Below are 7168 nucleotides of genomic sequence, written 5' to 3'. Positions count from 1 at the left end.
CAGTCTTTTAATGTGTTTTTTCGGGTTATTTGTGACTTTAGCAGAGGAAGAGTGGAATGAAAAGAATAACTTACCTGCTTTCCTGCAACAGTTCCATTAATTTTTCAGATGCCACTGCAATACCTCGACCCCCCTCTTCCAAAAGACAACTCTCAGCTACCCCTTCGTGGACCCGCAATTATTGTACCCAGGTAGAGGCCGGGTCACGATACCCCCCCCCCCCCCCCCCCCCCCCGCCCCAACCCCCCCACACCCTTCGTTCACCACCGCCACCACCACTTCTCCCTCTTCCCCCTCCCGTTCACCAGCCCTGTGTTTGTATCGGGCTTGATCCAACATACCAACATACCCCCCCCCCCCCCCCCCTCTCCCCCCCCCTCTCTCTCTCCCTCTCTGTCTCTCTCTCGCTCTCTCTCTAGCTCTCTCTCTCTCTCTCTCTCTCTCTCTCTCTCTCTCTCTCTCTCTCTCTCTCTCTTTCTCCACCGACCCACTATCACTGATGAAACTCGTCTGCATTCAAGTTGGCTGCCAGCAAGCAGGGCTCGCACTATAACAAGTTTAAGGGGAGAAAAGAGATATCTGGGATTGAACGGAGGAGAGGCGATTGGGGGGGGGGGAGTTCACCAGATACCCAGACCCCTACTATTTCCGCCTCTTGTCACGCACCCCTCACCCCTTTTACCCCCACCCGTGGTGGGATTTTTTTGTTTTCATTGGGTGGTCTTTTCATTTGCAACCCAGTCAGTCACGATTCTCCCCCACCGTCTGCACTGCACAGTGACTGCCTCTCCTGACGCAGCCAACTCGCACATTACTCACTTTAGCAGTCACGACTCGGGAATCAGTATTGTTTTCACCGAAATTACACGCTCGGTATTGAATTATTGAGCAAGATCCGATCCCTTGAGTCGGCATTTACGCGTTTTTATCGACGAAGATTTTCTTTTTAAGAGGTATTTTCTGTGTCTGTTTGGAGAGGTGTATCGGAGGTGAATTGCGAATGGGATTTTCACTAGGACAGGTGGTTGATGGATCTTTCTTTTTCTTTTTTCCTTTTTTGGTTGCCCCCACCTATCTGTGACACGGTAGCCGAGTAGCGTGCATGCAGAATGCTGGGAAAGACCGGAGAAAGTCGTGCACATGCTGGCTGCGATCGGGGTGAGCGCGCTTCTCGTGTCCCTGTTGGGCTGCAGAACTGTGCAGACGCCTATTCTCTGATCATCATCTTTCCGTTCCGGGTCGCTCATTCAACATTCCTACGTTAGGTGAAAAGCAGATTCCTTCTCAAAACTACCCCTTGGTTTAGGAGAAAGGCTCCTGCTACTGGACACATATCCTTTTTTATTATTATTATTTAAGAGGGTTTTCAACAAAATCGGTAAATAAAAAGTTTTAAAAAAACAACCGCTTTGAAGACAAGTCTATCGAGTTAAACTTAACGTCAACTATTTCTGCCACTTTTGGGAGCACCGCAAACTTGTCCCCGGCTGCGCGGCGCGACGGCGACGTTGTTTCACTTCAAATGGTTGGACTAGGAAAGAAATCAGGCTGTTTCCTCAAGTAATTGCTCTAATACAACAGGGCTTGCGTGAGAAGAAGACGAGCTGGCCCAAATCGATGCCTCCTTCCCCCCATCTCTCCACCCCCATCTTTCCGTCTGTCTGCCATGGCACCCGACAAGGCTATTCAAACCACGCAGGCGGGAAAAAGATCTATAATAACATTTTACGTGCCAAATGTCTCCCATCAGCGGTTGCAGGGAACTTAAAGGAAGCGGGGGTGGCTTCAGCGTTGTCGCTTCTGGAAAAAGAGGGTTCACTCCGTATAGACGCTACTGGTTTCCAAACAGGAGTTAATAAAGCTTTTGGCTGCCAGGAGCAGCACCAACCAGCCCCGTACACATGCACGCACGTGAACACACACACACACACACACACACACACACACACACACACACACACACACACACACACACACACACACACACACACACACACACACACACACACACACACACACACACACACACACGCACGCAGGCAGGCAGGCAAACACACCAGCAACTGCCCGCTGCTGCCACTTGGTGCGGTTTCAGCACCATTGCTTGCTGGACAGCTCCCGGGTTTCCCCATGCGGTGCGCCTGGGCTCTGCTGCAGCAACAGCTCCTTCACTTCACTTCACTCTCCCTCCATCTCCTCCTCCTCTTCCTCCACCGCCGCTTTCCTTTCAGTACAGCTCCTCTTAAAAAAAAAAAAAAACGGGGGAAATGCGTCCTTAAAGCGCTCATCAGAGAAGGGTTCCCCTCGCTTTCGCGGTTAGGCATAGAGATGGGAGGGGAAAAAATAAATATGTGATAGAGACTCAACAGCGCCCACAGACAAAGGGAGTTTTTGCACTAGCTTATTTACTAAAAGGGGTGATTCCTACTCTGCAGGAAGGGTTGCTTCGGCTCTACAGTCAAACATGGCTCGTCAAGCATGCCAATATATTACAATTCATGCTTACGACAATTGCTTTCTTGCGTGCAATAGACATGGTAAAATTGGGAGAAAGGAAAACAGCGCAGGCACTCGGCAGCATGCCCGAGGAAATACATGAAAATACACTTAATTAAACACTGGATGTGCAAACATCTCACTCACCGTGGTGCGGGATCCTCGCTTTGAACTGTGGAGAGAGAAACACAGAGAAAGATAAAGACTTTAGTGGAGAGCCGCAACAAGATGTGTGAGAAATGCAACAGATTATTGTCCTCCATTTGTTATTATGTAGGCTTACAGTGGCACGTCCAAGTTTGCTCAGGATCGCCTCCTTTTTATACAAGTGATACCCGTCTGTCTATTTCTGGCGCACGATCAAAACTATGATGCTATTTTTAGGTCACAGTACGAGGAAGGGAAAAAAAACACTCACAAAAGGCATCGCTTTGGATCGTTACGTGAAGTGCATGTAATGTTAATTAATTTTGCTTCTCCAACTCTGCACAAGAACCTCGATTCCCACCCTCGTTGCATCATTGCAGTGTTTTGGTTTTTTTTTTTTTTTTTTTTTTTTTAGTCCTATCTGCCTCAAACAGCACCACTACGTTCTTTTCACTCTTAAAGCAGACCACTTTCCCGTCTCAACTACTAAGATCTGGAACTCATCGACGCTGCCATTATCATCGCCAATATTTGATGTCTTGTCGCCCTCTTCAGAAGCTTCTCGTCCCAGAATCACTTCGGCGGCTGAAACTCATAAGCATTAAATAGGTCCAAATACTGATGAACGCGGACTACCCGGCGCTCCCCGAGGGATTCTCTTTTTTTCCTTTAGTCGACGGAGCAGTGTAACATTTTGTAATTAAGCTTTGCTGGCGAGAACAGGAAAAATAATAAATAAAATGACATTTTTTTTTTTTTGTTGAAGGGCTGCGTCAGTTACTAGGCATTGACGTCACGTTTAGATTCTCTCACTTTACAGCCCGGAGAGCCTGATTAAAGAGCGCCGCGCACCAAAAACGCAGCGCACAGGAAAAATAAATAAATAAACCAGTGACAAGACCAGAAAATATACAGGTAGATAATGTGGTGTGGACTCGTGGAAACCAGAGCTTTAGAGTAGGTTATCTCCTGGTAAAAAACAAAACAAAAAAAAACCCTCCTCTAACGCGAGAGCATCTGGATTTCCAGCCAGCCTCCCCTCCTCCCGTCCTCACTCCCTCCCACCATTGTCTTTATACCCCCACCACCACCACCACCCCACCCTACCCACCACCACCAAGTGTCGGTGCTGTTTTGGTCTTGGAGAATTTATATCCAAGTATTCAGTGCATTTGGCGAACAAAACACTGAATCTGTAAACCGGGGGAAGAGAGGGGAGACACGGTGAGCTGCTGCCGCCTGCTCCTCCATGTCGGCTGTAGCAAATCATCAGACCCGTGGAAATGACCCAAAACACAAATAAACCTCATGCTCTTTCTCTCACCCCACCCCATCTTCACCTTTCTATATCTATAACTCCTTCACTGTAAGACCCTCCCCATCTCCATGCCGTCCACCTGCGCCCGTGCCGCGTGGACATTCACGAGACTACACGATGGGATGGGGTGGGCTGAGGTGGATGGTACTGGGGTCTATAAGAAATGGAGATAGTGAGTATCCAATGAGTGGCAGCCTGGAGAAGTTGGCTCTGAGAAGGGAAAAGGGCTGCGCCCGTCGCATCGGTTTGTGCTATTTTTATCTCTGCCTGTAGGCCAACTGTACGTTAGTGACTGCTGGCGAGAGCATGTATAGGGACACATTCACAGAGCAGATTTACGTGCCCTGTACACCAAGACATCAATAATGAAGTACCTTGTGAAGAATAACGGGATACACTGTTTGTTTTGTAAAGTGAATATTTGAAATGGGTTGACAACATTGTTCTTTTGTTTTATAAGATCTAATAAACGATTAAAAAAAACCGGCACATTCACGCATCCTAACTGCTTCACACTAAACCATCACCACAAGCCCCCTCACATTCACAAACACATATATGTATACACACACGGAGACACAGTTCCCAATAGTCCAGAGTCATTCAATCAAAGAAGGAGCAGTATCAATGGAAGAGGTACCCGAGGTTCCTTAGTGCAGTGCCCAATATCACCACATGGCGTCGCCAAAATCAAGCCCGGAATCTCCTCGTCTCACCCAAGCTCTCTTTAAAAAAGAAAAAGAAAAACTGCACTCCTGACTCCAGCAAGTTACAAGCCCAAGCAGACTTCTCTGGGTTTTTTTCTTTTGGTGGGGGCTTTGTCCAATTCGTCTCACATATACGAAACATGGTGAAGCTCTTCCCCATCACCACCTATTAATCTCAGGTGTTGTATTCAAGCTCATAATATACACACATACTTGTTTGCAAACCAAATACTTCTGGTGCATTGAATTAATGCCAAAATGAACAATTTATATGGCCCACCCTTAATCATATTGCTTACTTTGAAATTCCCTTATTACATGTGCACCATAAACTGTAAATCAACTGAGCAATATACTTTGGAGGGTCTTTTTCAGATGAATTTTGCAGAGTCCAAACAGCCAAGAGTCATTAAGAATAAAAAATAACAGGATGTACTTTTCAGACATTTCAAAAGGTACATAGTGGTTCAAAATGAAAATTTACATTTATAAAACACACATGCCGAAAATCCAGTTTTCAAGATGATTAAATCAACCTACCTGCCACGTAGCTTTCAAAAATGCTTGACAAACAGACAACTGATGACGTTTCAAAGGAGAGTTCACTTTGTCCTGTTTGTACATTATGTGAAGGTAATTGTGCAGAACATTTTGGATCCGTTTCTGATGCGTTGTGACGTCACTTTTGGATAGATCTTGATTCATAAAATCTATAAAGGTGTCAAACTAAAGATCCCTGCTGTATTTTTTTTTTCTTCTTCTTTTTGACGTTACGTGCCACATGAGGACACTCTGTTGCTTTGCACGACTGGATGTGAATTGCGCACTGTCCGTGGTCCTGAAAAGCTTACTCCCTGTGTGACAAAGTGAGGGGTAATGAGTTAGTTGCTTTTCGGTTCGTCTGTTCTATAACTCCCACAACCCGCTTTCTGTTGCACTTAGTATCCATCTGATGTACGCACCGCGTTGTAGCAAATAGGGTTTTGATGCATGCGTTATTTGGAAATGCAGTTATAATGCTGCCACGGGAAGAAAAAAAAATTGGACTACCTGTAACATTGGTGTGACTGAAAGCATTAGTGGACAGACGCGTATCTGCAGGGGAAAAGTTGTCTGCGAGCAGAGAACTGAAGGCGTCTTGTCACACGCCAAGTATAATTAAAAAAAAAAAAAAAACTTACATGAACATCATGCTCTCCCTCAAACGCTCTCTTCTTACTGTCACGGCAGGAACAACGCAGGATGCTACAGCGTCAGAAAAAAATAGATTTGCCAAAGTTTCCCTCTGTTTCAGCCCCTGTCTTAGTTGTTACTAGGCATCGCAGCAGAGCAGCCAGCCTAAAGCAGAGGATCCCCAACACGTGAACACTCCTACGCATTACCGCAGCCCGCTCTCTTTGACTGTCTGCAAAATCCCATCCGACGTGGAAAAACATGCACACAAAAAAAAAATCCCTCCAGAGTACATCTCCACTCTTGTGTTTTGTACCTACTCCGATCAGTCACAGATGTCAGCAACGCTGACTACAACACCGGCATGCCCTGCAGTGAACCTGCACCGAGACCACTTGTGCAATTTGTTATGACAGAATCTTATTGGAATCCTTTAAAGGCACGATTGTAGGTTAAAAATGTCTCGAAAGAACGAAAAGGCATGTCTCACAATAAACTGGCATATACTGCACACCCTTGTTTAAAAAACGTGCAATTTGAATGAAATCGGTGAGCAACCTGACCCTGACACTTTATCCCGACTCCTCAGTGATCCTGAGTCCTGAAATATCCTCGCATGAAGGTATGAACTACAAACTTCCTTCACAAGTAGCTCTGGTTCTGGATTCACGAACATCTACAGAAGACAACACTTACCTTTTAGATCTTTTTTTTTTTTTTTTCGCTTTCTAAAACTCTGTTCAAGAAGGCATTTGGTTGAGACTGAATGAGACCGGGCAAAAGCAGGGCAAGCCTACAGTCGCTCCTCCTGCGTCAGGATGGAGAAAGCAGGTCAGCCCGATGTGCGTCGTCTCCCTGTTCTGTCGGAGTAAGATATTTGGCATAGCCACTCAGGATAGAGGGAGCCTGTTCAGAAAGAAAAGGTGGACTGGTTGGTTGGAGGCTCTGGGAAGGGTGAAAGGTTTAGAGAGTGTAAAGTGTAAAGGTGGTGGCGGCTGGAGAGGAGAGGAGAGGAGAGGAGAGGAGAGGAGAGGAGAGGAGAGGAGGGGGTACGAGAGTTACAATGTGTGCCTGCTGATAGAAAGAGCCCGCCAAATCAGAGGGACTTTACGCATTTGGGAAGGCGCGCCACACACACACATACATACACACACACACACACACACACACACACACACACACACACACACACACACACACACACACACACACACACACACACACACACACACACACACACACACACACACACACACACACTCTCTCTCTCTCTCTCTCTCTCTCTCTCTCTCTCTCTCTCTCTCTCTCTCTCTCTCTCTCTCTCTCT

At 46.5% G+C, this 7168-nt stretch overlaps 1 long non-coding RNA gene across 1 annotated transcript in view; it reads right to left on the bottom strand.

The window, feature by feature from the left end:
* LOC308116284 overlaps nucleotides 1-6931 on the bottom strand; it is a 38739-nt gene extending 31808 nt beyond the window's left edge. Inside the window, exons 1-2 of the long non-coding RNA XR_013935765.1 lie at nucleotides 6538-6931; nucleotides 2644-2668 (exon numbers count right to left, since the gene is read on the bottom strand). This is a non-coding gene — a long non-coding RNA (uncharacterized lncRNA). The remainder of the gene's footprint in view (nucleotides 1-2643; nucleotides 2669-6537) is intronic.
* Between the last annotated feature and the right edge of the window lie 237 nt (nucleotides 6932-7168).

Source organism: Lipophrys pholis (genome assembly GCF_963383615.2).
Source record: "Lipophrys pholis genome assembly, chromosome: 11".
Lineage (NCBI taxonomy): Eukaryota > Metazoa > Chordata > Actinopteri > Blenniiformes > Blenniidae > Lipophrys > Lipophrys pholis.
This window is presented reverse-complemented; position numbering and strand designations above follow the sequence as displayed.